At 51.3% G+C, this 15,462-nt stretch overlaps 1 long non-coding RNA gene across 1 annotated transcript; it reads right to left on the bottom strand.

Annotated features, from left to right (window-relative positions):
* Positions 1 to 9,242: 9,242 nt before the first annotated feature.
* On the bottom strand, positions 9,243 to 13,602 carry LOC140498993 (uncharacterized). Its single transcript, XR_011965235.1, has 3 exons — positions 12,693 to 13,602; positions 12,521 to 12,551; positions 9,243 to 12,004 (listed from the first exon to the last, which is right to left on the bottom strand). It is a non-coding gene; the product is annotated as an uncharacterized lncRNA (long non-coding RNA).
* Between the last annotated feature and the right edge of the window lie 1,860 nt (positions 13,603 to 15,462).

Below are 15,462 nucleotides of genomic sequence, written 5' to 3'. Positions count from 1 at the left end.
GCCTTAGCAACAGAGCCAGGCGAGACCGTCTCCATAGCGACGGCGGCGGCATCAGCCCGAGCCCCACCTTGTCGGGAGAGCCAAGTGCACGTGTCCTGCTTGGCTCGGGCTCGGGAGCAGCAGGGGCCCTCGGGGACGCGTGTGGGGACTGGGGGGTGTTCTGGGACCTGGACCGAGAAGTGGCCGGGGCCTCAGAGGCCAGCCAGTCCACCCCCCCACCCATTTACACGTAGGGAGACTGAGGCCCAGCCCCACGTGGCACTAGGATGGTCTCACACCTAGCTTTGGGAAAGGCAGAAGAAAAGAAAAAACTGCCCCCTCCCCAGGAATTTTCACTGCCTAAGGAGGGCTGGCCCTTGCCCTGGAAGCCTCAAGGGGAATGCCAGAGACTAAGGGGGCTGTTCCTTCTGTCCCTCCCCAGTCATCCTGAGTGATGACTGGAGGCTGGGAGGAAGGACCTCCACAGGGCTTCTAACGGCATCTCTGCCTTCCCTGTTCTTGATGGGTCACCCTGCACAAGTCTGCTTGTCTCTGGAGAGCATCTTGAAGGAGATAGTCTTGGAGCTGAGGCAAATGTGAGGAGGTGGAGCACTCCAGGCACAGGGTCCAGCCATTGTAAGAGCAGGGAGGTGGGAGATGAAATGTCTCCTGATGCCTTCTGATGCCTGGGCCACTGGCCGTTAGACTTGGGTTCGACCTTCTCTCCTGCACTGACTCAGGGGCATCCTTTTGGTCCTCTGTTCCTCATTGATACAATGGACAATCATCAGGCTCTCCTGTGATGTCAAGAGGGAAGAAATAGAAGCGAGAGTGGTCCCTCTGGTTATTAGTGCCCCACCATGCAGTACGGGCTCTCAGACTTGCCCCCTGATCCTGCCCACACAAACCCTCTGCCTGTTCTAGCCAGATGGGCCTGGGCTCTGTTGCAGGTGGCCGCCCCCACCTTGACTCACAATCCTCCTTCAGGCTTTCAGGCTCCCCTGACTCCTCTGGGCCCAGGCTGTCTGAGCTACCCGGGTTCCTGAGCACATACTCTGTCTGTCTTTTTATGTGCCAAATCTTACCCTCCCAGTTTTGACTGTGAGCTGCCAGGCAGGAACCTGGACTCTTCTGGAGAGGTGGAAAGAGTCAGAAAACCTGGGTTCTGGCTCAAGCTGTGTGACCTTGAGCAAGTTAAACTCTCTGGTCCTCAGTTTCTTCCTTTGTAAAATTAGGGGGCCTGGGAAGGGGGTGAAATAGATGCATTCCAAAGTTGTAACATCTTCCATTCTAAGGCCCCTCCCAGTCCTGACATCCCCTGTTCTAAAGCCTCTTTCTGTATCCCCAAACTTAGCACAGTACCTGGCATATAGTAAGTGCTAAAGAAATGTTTATCAATGGATGAATTGATTGTACATATGTCTTGCAATTTTCATGAATAGAGAGCTGGGCCTGGAATCAGGACAACTGAATTCAAATAAATCTAGACTCTGACTCTTACTAGTTATGTGACCCTAAGCAAGTCACTTCACCCTGTTTGCCTTAGTTTCCTCCTCTGTAAAATGAACTGGAGAAGTAAATTGCAAACCACTCCAGGATCTTTGCCAAGGGAGTCCCAAAATGTCAGATGTAACTGAGGTGACTGAACAATAAAACTATTAGGGTGATGGTCATTACGGTGGAGAGAAGGGGACCAGTGAGAGAGTGATAGAGGGAACTGATTGGGGATCCAATTGTACACGTCCATTCCATTAAACAAACACGTATTAGGCCCTTTCTGTGTGCACGATAAATCTGTGAATACCAAGATCTCCGAAGGACCACGGTTTTCTATAAGAACAGTAACTGCCAATGTTTGGACAGTTCTTTAAGGGTTATAATCTGTTATCTCATTTGATCCTCCCTGCAAGCCTGGGAGGCAGGTGCTGCAATGATCCCCATTTTACAGGTGAAGGAACTGAGGCAGACAGAGATTAAGTGACTTGCCCAGGATCACACAAATAGCAGCTAGCAAAGCACTTTACAAATATCACAGTGTCTCTGTGGATAGATGCCATTATTATTTCCATTTTATAGATCAATCAGTAAACGTTTATTAAGCACCTACTATGTGCTGAGCACTAGGCTAGGGTTGGTGATAAAATATGATAAATAAAACAATCTCTATCCATGAGAAGCTTACATTTCAATGAGGAAGACTGAGATGAGGAAACAGGGCCACAGAGGTGAAATCACTTGCCATCCTCACACAGCTCGTCTGTGTCAGAAGCAGCGTTAGAACTCAGGTCTTTCTGACGAAAGTTCAGGGTTCTATCCTCTAGCTGCCTGTACGGGACCCAAAGGACAAGGAGGACAGACTGCTTGCATTTGAGAAATGGAGTCAAATCTATCCTCAAGGCTGGCTTGGCTCAGAATGTTGGCCATCAGTGGTGAGAGAGAAGCGTGACCAGCGGACTTCCTAAGTTTTGTACTCATTTCTGTGAATGATGTAAAGGAGCAGAGGAAGGCCTCCAGCTCATTGGATGCATGGGAAGATGCAGACAAGAACTGCACAGGAAGAGAAGGCCTCAGACCAAGCTGGAGGGCATATTCACACCAAGAAGGCAGAAGCTCTTGAAGGAAGTATGTGCCAGACCCCATGCCAGGAGCTGAGGAGATGTCCATCAGTGAATCACTAAGCATGTATTAAGTGCCTACTGTGTGCCAGGCCCCATGACAGGAGCTGAGGAGATGTCCATCAGTGAATCACTAAGCATGTATTAAGTGCCTACTGTGTGCCAGGCCCCATGCCAGGAGTTGAGGAGATATCCATCAGTGAATCACTAAGCATGTATTAAATGCCTACTGTGTGCCAGGCCCCATGATAGGATCTGAAGGAGATCCAAAAGAGTCTGGAAATAAAAAGATCAGAGATAACAAATGTTCTCCAGGGTACTTAGCACCATCCAGGAAGGTGAGAATTTGGGTATTCCTGCAGTTCCTGCCTCCACACTTTTGTTAATAAGGAAAGGCAATAAGCATTTGTTAAGTGCTGACTATGCGTTCTCAGCCCTGGGGATAAAGGTGCAAGCCAAGAGAAAACCAGTCTCTGTCCATTCTGATGGATAAAGGTACCACACAAGATGAGGAGAGGTGCCTGTGCTTTTGGGGGTGTTCTGGAAAAAGATCTCCTCCTTGGCTTCACGTGGTAGGCAGCTGAACACAATGCAGAAATCACGGGGACAAAACCCTGGGTCTGATTATTCTCAAGCACAGATTCAGCCTTCAGAGAAGACCAGGAGGATTTGAACGAGGCATCGTATTTGAATTAACCAAAATGTTCAGGAGGAAGGGCCTGAGTTCTGAATAAAAAGAGGAATGAAAAATTCCCATAACAGGGGCCTGGTGTCAAAGCAATTCTGTATTATGTGAAGGAGAATGGCGTGGGACTGACCCAAGGTTACACAGCAGATAAATAGCAGTCGTGCACCAGAATCTGCTCTTGTCTTGCTTTCTTGAACAGTTTCCAGTAAGTCTGCGCCCTTGGTCATTTTGTGCTGGGGTTGTCGGCCGGGAAAAATCGATCAATTAAAAAGATGATGATTCTAGAAGTCCTAGAACCTAGATTTCTCAACTCAGTCCACCTCCCATGATTCTAAGATTTGTTGATCCTAAAAGTCTAACATTCCATGATTCTGAATTCTGAGATTCTGTAATTCTAATATTATAAGAGTTTATTGTTCTAAGACCATGAGTCCAAGTGTCTTAGATTCTGAGCCCATAATGCTCCCATTCTAAGTAATTCAATTCTCTAGTTCAAGGACTCTATATCTGGGATTCCAAGTCTATGATAATATAATTTTAAGAATATGATTTAATGAATCTGGACCTAGTGATTCTCCAGCTATGACCCTTCCTTCTATGATCCATGAGTGTTGGATGTCATGGTCAGGGTCTAAGTGTGCTCATGTTTCTAAGGAGAAGGAGACTGGTGAATGGGAATAAGATTTCAGGGAAGGTTTCTTGGATTTGAGATGGGCCCAGCCCTGAAGGGTCCATTAGGATTTAACTCAAAAAGCCTTTATGTTCTAGGATTATAAATACAACAACAGACCAATCCCTGCTCTTGAGAAGCATATATCTCGGCCGGGGAAAGGCAGAGAAAGATGGAGATTTTGGAATGGAGGTGAGGGTAAGAGAGGGCATTACAGGGAGTTGTCAGGTCAGCAAGCATTTATTGAGGGCCTGCTAGGTGGCACAATGCACCAGCCCTGAAGTCAGGAGGACCTGAATTCAAATATGACCACAGATACTTACTATCTGTGTGACCCTGGGCAAGTCACGTAACCTCAATTGCCTCCACGGCCCCCCCCAAAACAAAATCCACAAATAACCCAGAAGTCAAGCATTTGTTCAGTTCCCTCTATGAGGGAATACAGCATGAACCAAGGCCTGGAGAAGGGGATGACCCTGGCATGTTCTTTGTACGGAGGGGAGAGACATGGGACTAAAGCAGAAAATGTGTGTCCTGGACAGCAGAGGATGAGGAACAGAGGGAGCGTGGGCCCTTTCTCTTTCCCTCCAGCCTGGCTTCAGGCCCACTCCATCCCAGTTCAGCACCATGGACCTTCTGTCCATTTCCTACTCGTCCCCTTCCCTTTCCCCTGCCCCTCCATCCAGCCTGGTGGCAAAGAGGAGTCCAAACTCCCTGCGTCTGGTTTCCAGGCTGTGCCTGTCTGGATCATGGCTCTCCTTCCTGCCAACTCTTTCCACTTGCAGTCAGTGAATTGGAATGGAATTTTAAAGCTGAAAGAAACCTTAGAGTAATGAAGATGATGATGATGATGACAGGTATTATATAGTGCCTACTATGCGTCAGGCGTTGTACAAATGTTATCACATTTGAATCTCACAGCAACCCTGGGGGCTTGGTGCTATTAGCATCACCATTTTACAGTTGGGGAAACTGAGGCAAACAAGTTAAGCAGCTTGCCTGGGGTCACACAGCTAGTATCTGAGACTGGATTTGAACTCAGGCCTTCCTGACTCCAGGCCTACTCAATGCACAACCTTGGTCCTTTAGTCCTAAATAATTTAACAGTTCTGCCTTTGATACGTGACCCAGGTTTTGGTTCCAGTTCTTCTACTAACCTGCTACACGACCTTGGGCAAGTCACTTCTTGCAAGGCTCAATTTCCTTCTCTGTAAGATGAGAGGGCTGGGCTGGGCTGGGCTGGACAGCTCAGCTCTGACGTTCTCCCTTCAAAGACTTATCTTTCCAGCAGGGAGCTAACGTGAAATATTATATGGCTCCACCCAGGGCAGCCTCACACTGTCTCCTGCTGCTTGTGGAAAGCTGTGCTTGGATTTCAAGGTTATAAACTTGCTGACAAAAGGGTCTGATCTGATGTCAGCTGTGCCCAGGGACCCTGGGATCTGGGGGCCTGGCAGGGAGGCTCAGGGGGAGCTGGGGCTAGGCCTTTTGTGCCCAGGAAGAGGCAGCTGTGGAGGGCTTCACCTCTGGGACCCAGCAGGAAGGCAATTCCTTCTTCCCTTGGGATCCTTCTAGTCTCCATGGACTGCACCTACCAGCTGGGCATTAGTAGCCCTGGCATCTGAGCAGGGCCCTATGGTTTTCCAAGAATACCAGTGAAGGCTATTGACAATGTAGCAGGGCTAAGGACGTTGTGCCCACTTGACAGAAGAGGGTATTGGGCCCCAGAGGAAAGAGGACTTGTCCAAAGTCACCTATACAATGAATTATGGGGGGACTTGAACCCAGATCTCCAGACCCTTGTTGAGTCCTCTCTCCACTGCCCTTTGGACCTCAGTTTCCCTCTCAGCAAGATGAGGAGATGGTACGACATGACCAGTGGAATTTCCAGCCCTGACATGCCCCGTTCTGAGCCCCCTCCTAGCCCTGACATTTCCATAGACTATAAGATCCTTTTGGGCAGGGATAGTTTTAAATCTTTCTGTCTAGCACTTAGCAGCATGTCTCAAACAAAGTAGGTATTTAATGAATGATAATTGACGGATTGATCACAGTCCTTTTAGCCCTGACGTTCAATCAATCAACAGGCACCTACTATGTGTCAGACACTGTGCTTGTGATGGAAATAGAAACCCAGAAAGGAGCCAGTTCTTCCCTAAAGGAGCTCACAGTCCAGTGGAGAAGACAATGTAAACTGGGTGACCCTGGACAAGTCACTTTACCCTGTTTGCCTCAGTTTCCTCATCTGTAAAATGAACTGGAAATGGCAAACCACTCTGGTATCTTTGCCAAGGAAACCCCAAAATGGCACCATGGAGAGTCAGACACGCCTGAACTGACTGAACCACAACAGGAACAACTTTCCAACTCCAAGATCAGAATTCTATCCACACTGTCTCCCAAAGGCAGCAAGCTTTGGGTTCCACCTCGCTGCTTCTCATCAGGTGTTTGGAGAGCGGCATCTTGGAGAAGGCTTGAGCTGAATCTGGAAGGAAGGCAGGAAGGATGGGCTTCTGGGAGTCTGAGGGGAGCAGGGAGAGTATGGGGGAAGGTGAATGCAAAGGCTTGGAGATGGAAGATGGGATTCTGTTGTCTCCCCCATTCAATTGTGAGCTGCCAGAGGGGCAGGCCTGTCTTTGGCCTCTTTTTATATCCCTAGACTTAGAACAGGGCCTGGCACATAGTAGGTGCTTCATAAAGGCTGATTGATTGGCTGTGTGAGGAACCCTGCCATTTTTGGCAGTCTACGTGGAAGACTCTAGAACTCTGGGTTCCCAGTTAGACATTCTGTGTTCTGTTTTTTTAAGGTGCCTCCTAGATCTGGCTTTCTATGGCCCTGTCCAGGAATGCTGACAGTGCTTATCCGTCTCCTCGCCAGAGTGAAGCCTTGAATGCCAAGCTTGGGAGTCTGGAGAGTCCTCCATCCCTTTCCTGGTTCCTTTTCTCCCTCCCCCAGACACAGATAAGCACTTGCCTCCTAGTCTCTGAAATAATAATGTCTCTTTTGGAGACAGAATCCTCCTCATGTACCCTGGACCAGGATGCTCTCCCAGACGGCCGGCCACACCCGCAGTCCCCAGCCCTCCCTCCCCGCCTCTTGCCAAGCTCTGGCATCTGAACAGCTCCCACAAGACCAGCAGCTTTTAGCATTAAAATGTGTGGAAATGTCCTGTGACTAGCAATCTGGGAGGTGGCAGCAATTTAGGGCCTGTGTGCAGCGTGATACATCCCTGAGAGCATGCCAAGTGGCCAGGGGAAACGTGTGGCTGGAGAGCCAAAAGCCTCATGGAAATGAGAGCTGGCAGAGACCTAGGAACATGGGACAAAAACTGAACTGTCAGGGCTGGGAAGGCCCTTCAAACAGGACATGTCAGGTCTGGGAGGGCCCTTTGAACAGGAGATGTCAGAACTGGGAGGGGCCTGAGAACTTCAAATGTCAGGGCTGGAAAGGGCCTTGGGGATGATTTTATAAGCTCAGAGAGCTGTGGCTCAGGGAAGCATCTCCCCAGCTCCTAATCAGCCCTGCTCCTTAGGGCATATTAAGTCATTAGGAGCAGGGCAGGCTGCAGACTCCAGTGCATACAATCTTTCCTTCGATGGGTATTTTGTTCTGAGAAGCCAGAGCAAGTTCCAAGGCAGATCACAAGGCAAATGCCCCAGGGTTGGGCAGCAGAGGGAATGAAGACTTCCCGGGAGGGCCGGATCAGGACCCAGAAAAAAGGCAGGACTGAGAGTCAGAAGGGGATGCCCCGCCCTGCTACACTTCTGTCTGTCTTCCTTGAGGACAGGAGCCCTGAGAGAACTGTTTTCATTGCACCTAGAAGGTGCTCAAGAAATGTCTCTCCTCCCCTCTGGGTCTCAATTTCCTCCTGTAGAAAATAAGGATGTTGAACTTGTTTCTGGGAGAAGCCCGACGAGCCTGTGCATGGGGAGGAAGGGATCTTCATGGGCAGAGAAAGGGTCTGTGGGAGAGGAGGAGGCCAGGAGTAGCAGCTTCCTGGGGGCACTGAGGGTAGAAGGATTGCTTTGGTCCAGACTGTGTGACCTTGGGCCAGTCCCTTTCCCAAAAAATGAAGGAAGAAATGGTTTAAATCCAGCCCCTCCCTCCAGGAAGAGCCTGGCAAGAGGGAGGGAGAACATCTAAGACCCAGGCCCTCTGCCCTGGAGAGAAAATCCCATTCCCTTCACATCAGTCAATCGCCTATAAATAGGTGCGCAGAGAGGATGCAATGTCCTGTCTCTGGAGCAGTAACCATGCCAACCTGAAGCCCTGGGCCAGGAGGATGAGTGAGGATTCTTTGTCATGTTTGCTTGGCAGGCTGGCTAGCAGGGGGGGCCGCCCTTTCTTACCCGAGTGGCCTTCTTGGGCCATGAGCTGAGGGTTTGGGCTCAGAAGGAGACAAAAGGTGAACCCAGAACTTCGGACCAGCAGGAAAATCATTCCCAGATTTATGGATCTGATCTTGGCCTCTCCCTGACTGATGAGCTTTCTGATGTGGAGCTGGGAGTCCCAGGCCCTGAGTTTGAATACCGCCTCTGTCCTAGACAACTTGTGAATTGGGATAAACCACATGACCCACCTGGGCCTCATTTTTCTCCTCTACAAAATAGAGAGCTGGATCGGAGGGTCTCTGAGGTCCCTCCCTGCTCTAAATCAATGGCCCATCTCAGTGAGCTGTGATTCTCCACCATTTGGGTGGGAGGGGGACCCAGAAGAGTGGATTTATTGGGCTTTGAGGCTTCCACCCTATTAAGAAGTCTAGCGAGTGAAGAAACAGGCTTTCAGAGGGGGCACTGGAGTCTTCATTTATTGATTCATTCCTGAGGCTGTTTCCTAACTTGGGGGGGAATTTGCAAAGCTGGTGGTTATAGAATCCATGGGCAGCAACTGGAAGCCAAGGAGGGGGAAGGGAAGTGCTCAGTTCAAATCTCCCTTCTTGTTTGCTGTGCACTCTGAGGCAAGATACCTAAACTTTCTGAGACTCAGTTTCACCAGTTGTAAAATAGGGATAACATGGTCCATTCCTGCTCACTCACAGGGTGTAGTGGGAAAAACCAGTGAGAACATATGTTTTATGTTTCTTTTCAGCAAAACCAATCTCTACATGTTTTTAGACTCTCCTATGGTGTGGTTTATTTCTCCCCACTCAATAGTATTTTATTTTTTCTAATTACATGTTAAGATAGTTTTCAACACTCATTTTTTAAGATTTTGAGTTCCAAATTTTTTCCCTCCCTCCCCCTACTCCTCAAGACAGCAGGCAATCTGATATACGTTATACATGTGCCTTCATGTCAAATATATTTCCACATTAGTCATGTTGTGAAAGAATTAGAACCAAAGGGAAAAACCATGAGAAAGGAAAACAAACCAAATGCAAGTGAACACAGTATGCAGAGCATACATTATAGAATTAGACAGGATCTCAGAAACCACCTAGTTCACCCCCTTTCACTTTACAGAAAAGGAAACTGAGGCCATTGAGAGGAAGGGCCCTGGGATAATGACCACATAAGCAGATGCTGGGAGTCTAGTTCCTTTGGAAGCGCTCAGTGAACATGAGAGGATTATGAGAAACATCACCCTTTTTATGGGAAGCCTTTCTTGGTCCCCAGTGTTGCTATGACCTGGAATTTATTTTGTGTGTGCTCAGGTCATCATCTTCCCTAACAGGGTGGAGACTGTACCCCCAGAACCTCTCCCCTCCCCAAATAAACCCTAGCTAATTAAATTACAAACCAATTTTAGATGTATAGATCTGAGCCTCAGGAACCCAAGTTGTGGTTAATTAATTAATTAATTCATCAGTTAATCATTCACTTTGTCCACCCACTTTTCTCTGGGCCTCAGTTTCCTCTCCAGTTGGACGAGGGGATCTCAAAGGTCCTCCTAGCTCCGATCTTCTGTGGTCTGTGTTGTGGTTCTATGTCTGTTCCACCTCCCTTGATTCCCAGAAGAAAACTGAGGCACACAGAAGAGGTAGGGACTTGTCTAAGGTCATGAATAAGATGGGGGAGAGCCAGTGTTGAATCTGAAGCTCCCAGTTCCCAGGCTGGGGTCCATCCCCTTATACCATGAGCTTAGGGCACTTTCCACAGACCACTTAAGATCTCAGCTCCTGACAGTAGAAGAAAAGAATGAGTCCAAGGCTATACAGGCAGAAAGTGGCACAGAGGGAATTTGAACTCAGGTCTCCTGACTTATAGAACCAAGGATCTTTCTACCATCCTGTCCAGTCTCTCTAATAATAATAACAGCTAGCATTTATATGGCTCTCTAAGCTTTGCCAAACACTTTACATATTTTATTTGATTCAAGGTGTGTCCTATGATTGATCCATTTTACAGATGAGGGAAACTGAGGTCGGTTCATACAGCTAGTGAGAGTACTTGAGGTAGAATTCATCTAAAAGTGATTCTGGGTCCAGAACTCTTTGACCATCGGTTGACCCAGCTGCCAGCTCCCTAGGTGGGCTGAAGCAGAGACACAGAAATGGTTGTGACTCTGAGCAGGGATTTTGGAGGAGGATTGCAGAGTCCTGTCCACGCTGGCTGGAGGATGTCTATTTCTGGTAGTGCTGTCAAGCTCACATTCAGAAAGCACTTTAAATAATGTCTGGGAAGCATGTTCCATAGCTAGCCCTTTTGGTCACTGTTTGTGTCCTGATTGTCTCAGAATGAATGGAAATAACAATTGTTTCTGTTGTTTTGACCTGAGTCTTCCCCACCCCAGATTTTTTATTATTTTTTAAGAGGTCATTCTCAGCCTCTTACCTAGCCTTAGTCACAGAATGGGGGCTGCCTCAGTCACTCTGAGACCTATTAAAGACCTTAGCTTCAAAAGACCAAGGACTCCCGTTGCATGAGGCCATCTCCTGTTGTCCTGACCCATATCTGGCCACTGGCCCCAGATGGCTCTGAGGGAGAAAGTGAGGCTGGTGACTGCACAGCCCAGCCTCACTTAAATCCAATTCACTTGTATGTCATGGCATCACCTCCCTGATGTCAGTCCTCCTTGAGAATGAAGGACAAGCAGCAGCAGCCCTCCTAGGACCACACACTATCTGGGCTGGCAGGGGTGGGGGTGGGGAGAAGGAAAGAGAAGGAAACCGAGGCTCAGAGAAGACACTAGCTTGAGGTCTCACAGCTGGTCAGGGACAGAGCTAGGGGTCCTGATGCCCAGCCCAGACCTTCAGACTCATCGTGGGGATGAGCTGAAGGGAGCAGCCTGCAGGGTGAAGATCAGTGAATGGCTGAGAGGGGGAGAAGTGAAGAGGAGACCAGCATAGTTTGAGGGGGACTGAGGGTTCAGGGAGCAACCCCCCAGGCCGGCCTGGTGAGAGGCCATCACTCCCAGTTGCCAAGGCCTATGACATCAGTGACTTAAACATATCTCTCTTCCTCATGGCTGGCCAGCCTTCTCCTCCTGGCAGTCCTGTGACAGTACTGGGGTATCGGTCCTCCCCTTCACAGAGGAGGTAACAGCAAGGTTTGTCCAAGGTCCTGCCATCCAACCCAACAAAGATAGATGAAGCCTCTGCTCTGGGCAAGGCCCTATTGGCAGGGAGGAAAGATAAGGATGGAGAAGAGATACAAAAGGAAAACCCAGCCCTGCCCTCAGAGGCTTACCTCCCGGTGGGGGTAGGAAGTGACCCAATCAGGACTTGACTTCAGGTTTTCTGACCTCCAAACCAGTCCCTGACTTTTCATTTTGTAAATGAAATCTCCAAAACCAGGTAAGGCAGGATGGAGGCAAGTCATCTTGACAATGGGGAAACTGAGGCACAGGGAGGGGAAGAGCCAGGCCTGGAAGTCCAGCATCAAGTTCCTCTGGTCTTCAATGTACCCTTATAGAGTTGCCAAGGTGATTTTTCCAAAATCCCAGGTCTGAGCATGACAATTTCTTAATCAATAAACTCCAGTGGTTGCCCTGAAGTGGTTGACCTCTAGAAGCAAATGTAGACTTCTCTCTTAGTCACTGAGAGGGCCCGTCCAGTCTTACACAGTCTAACTCCTCACCTCACCTGCTCTTCTTGGAATTCTTTTCAATCCCTTCAAGAGGAAAGATGCATAGGAGTGAGAGGGAGCGAGGTGACTTAATGCCTCTGTGCCTCAGTTTCCTCATCTGTAAAATGAGGACATTGGACCAGATGGTTTCTGGATTCCTTCTCAAGCTCCATTTTCTACATGAATCACCCTCCAGCCTCCAGCTGCTTTTGCCCCACCCCCTCCTTCAAGCTTCTGGTATTTAATTTTTGGGTACAGAATGTCCCCTTCTAATTCCCTCAACAGAATGTAAGCTCCTTTTTGAAGGCAGAGATTTTCATTTTTGTCTCTGTCTTCTAGCCTAGTGAAGTATGCACTTAATAAATGCTTGTTCTGGCTGATTAATAAATGCTTTGTATTGATTAATGGACCTTGGTTGGATCGCAAGAAGAGAGGGGGAGGGGGCTGTTGGTTCTAGGGTTGGTTCTGTATATGGTCCTGGGGAAATGAGACCCTGTAAGGATAGAATAGTATGGACATCAGGCCCAAGAGAAGGGCTGCTGGGGAGCCTGCACCACTCACCTTACCTTGGCTTCCCTGTCCTATGTGAGGCCTAGAAAAGGAAATAGGATTGAGGTTAGAAAACCAGGCTGTTCCTTCCCCACTGAAGCTGCAAAGTGAGGCCCACATCATAATTACTATTGCATTCCAGCTTTCCTGGGAGATTGGATGGAGGCAGCTTCCCTCTGCTCACCCTGAACCACAGCAGCAGACATGGTGAGCTGGAAGGGGCCACAGCAACAGTTTGGCTGGATGTCTCCATTTTACAGGTGTGGAAAATGAGTCTCAGGGAGGTCACAGAGAGACTTTCATGAGGCCCCACAAGCAGCAAAACTGGGATTTGAACCCAAAGTCTTCTAGGTCCATATTTCTGTCTTCTTCCAAGGCACCACACTGCTTCCCATGGCAACTGTGACGGAATCATTCGGTAACTGAGAAAAATTGCTGGAGGTGTTGGTGTGCTTTGGGTAATACTTTGGATGGCTGTCAGCATCTCTGCAATCAGCCCCCTTCTCTTCTCTGACCCTGCTCCCACCCAGCGGCCCCCAACACTGACCACCTGGGCTACGGCCCAAGCTGCAGGGCTGCCTCCCTAATCTCTCCCCCTCTAGTCCAGCCTCCATTCAGCCACTAAACTGAAGTCTGACCTGGACACTCCCCTGTTCAACAAGCTCCAGTGGCTCCCTAGGGCCTCCAGAATAAAATCTAATCAAATCCTGTTTGCTATTCAAAGTCCTACATCACCTGCCTCATGCCCACTGCCTATTACTCCCCTCCAAGTACTCTGGAACCCGGTCCTGTTGGTTTCTAGCACAGAATGTCAGGGTTGAGAGGGGCCTCAGAATAGGGGATGTCAGGGCTGGGAGGGGCCTTAGAACAGGGGAGGTCAGGGCTGGGAGGGGTCTCAGAACAGGGGGTGTCAGGGCTGGAGGGGCCTGAGAACAGGGGGTGTCAGGGCTGGAGGGACCTCAGAACAGGGGGTGTCAGGGCTGGGAGGGGCCTCAGGCCAGGGGAGGTCAGGGCTGGAGGGGCCTCAGAACAGGGGGTGTCAGGGCTGGGAGGGGTCTCAGAACAGGGGGTGTCAGGGCTGGAGGGGCCTCAGAACAGGGGGTGTCAGGGCTGGGAGGGGCCTCAGGCCAGGGGGGGTCAGGGCTGGAGGGGTCTCAGAACAGGGGGTGTCAGGGCTGGAGGGGTCTCAGAACAGGGGGTGTCAGGGCTGGGAGGGGTCTCAGAACAGGGGGTGTCAGGGTTGGGAGGGGCCTTAGAACAGGGGATGTCAGGGCTGGGAGGGGCCTCATACCAGGGGAGGTCAGGGCTGGGAGGGGTCTCAGAACAGGGGGTGTCAGGGCTGGAGGGGCCTCAGGCCAGGGGGGGTCAGGGCTGGAGGGGCCTCAGGCCAGGGGGGTCAGGGCTGGAGGGGCCTCAGGCCAGGGGAGGTCAGGGCTGGAGGGGCCTCAGAACAGGGGAGGTCAGGGCTGGAGGGGTCTCAGGCCAGGGGAGGTCAGGGCTGGAGGGGTCTCAGGCCAGGGGGTGTCAGGGTTGGGAGGGGCCTTAGAACAGGGGATGTCAGGGCTGGGAGGGGCCTCATACCAGGGGAGGTCAGGGCTGGAGGGGCCTCATACCAGGGGAGGTCAGGGCTGGAGGGGCCTGAGAACAGGGGGTGTCAGGGCTGGAGGGGTCTCAGAACAGGGGATGTCAGGGCTGGGAGGGGGCTCAGAACAGGGGGTGTCAGGGCTGGGAGGGGTCTCAGAACAGGGGGTGTCAGGGCTGGAGGGGTCTCAGAACAGGGGGTGTCAGGGCTGGAGGGGTCTCAGAACAGGGGGTGTCAGGGCTGGAGGGGTCTCAGAACAGGGGGTGTCAGGGCTGGAGGGGCCTCAGAACAGGGGGTGTCAGGGCTGGAGGGGCCTCAGGCCAGGGGAGGTCAGGGCTGGGAGGGGTCTCAGAACAGGGGGTGTCAGGGCTGGAGGGGGCTCAGAACAGGGGGTGTCAGGGTTGGGAGGGGCCTCAGAACAGGGGGTGTCAGGGTTGGGAGGGGCCTCAGAACAGGGGGTGTCAGGGCTGGAGGGGGCTCAGAACAGGGGGTGTCAGGGCTGGAGGGGTCTCAGAACAGGGGGTGTCAGGGCTGGAGGGGTCTCAGAACAGGGGGTGTCAGGGCTGGAGGGGTCTCAGAACAGGGGGTGTCAGGGCTGGAGGGGTCTCAGAACAGGGGGTGTCAGGGCTGGAGGGGCCTCAGAACAGGGGGTGTCAGGGCTGGAGGGGCCTCAGGCCAGGGGAGGTCAGGGCTGGGAGGGGTCTCAGAACAGGGGGTGTCAGGGCTGGAGGGGGCTCAGAACAGGGGGTGTCAGGGCTGGGAGGGGCCTGAGAACAGGGGGTGTCAGGGTTGGGAGGGGCCTCAGAACAGGGGGTGTCAGGGCTGGAGGGGGCTCAGAACAGGGGGTGTCAGGGCTGGAGGGGTCTCAGAACAGGGGGTGTCAGGGCTGGAGGGGTCTCAGAACAGGGGGTGTCAGGGCTGGAGGGGCCTCAGAACAGGGGGTGTCAGGGCTGGAGGGGTCTCAGAACAGGGGGTGTCAGGGCTGGAGGGGCCTCAGAACAGGGGGTGTCAGGGCTGGGAGGGGGCTCAGAACAGGGGGTGTCAGGGCTGGAGGGGTCTCAGAACAAGGGGTGTCAGGGCTGGGAGGGGGCTCAGAACAGGGGGTGTCAGGGCTGGAGGGGGCTCAGAACAGGGGGTGTCAGGGCTGGAGGGGGCTCAGAACAGGGGAGGTCAGGGCTGGAGGGGCCTGAGAGATGCTCGGCAGCAGAGTGTCTCCCTCGGTCTTGTCCAGGACCCCTCGGGCAGTGCGTGAAGCCCATGGGCCCTTCTCGGGGCACGAGAAGCCTGTTCTTACTGAAGTCCTTTAACACCCACATATACATGCACGTACATCTCACTGTAACATTGTAACTATCATCATAACCCTCTATTA

This window comes from Notamacropus eugenii, chromosome 4 (genome assembly GCF_028372415.1).
Source record: "Notamacropus eugenii isolate mMacEug1 chromosome 4, mMacEug1.pri_v2, whole genome shotgun sequence".
Classification (NCBI taxonomy): domain Eukaryota; kingdom Metazoa; phylum Chordata; class Mammalia; order Diprotodontia; family Macropodidae; genus Notamacropus; species Notamacropus eugenii.
This window is presented reverse-complemented; position numbering and strand designations above follow the sequence as displayed.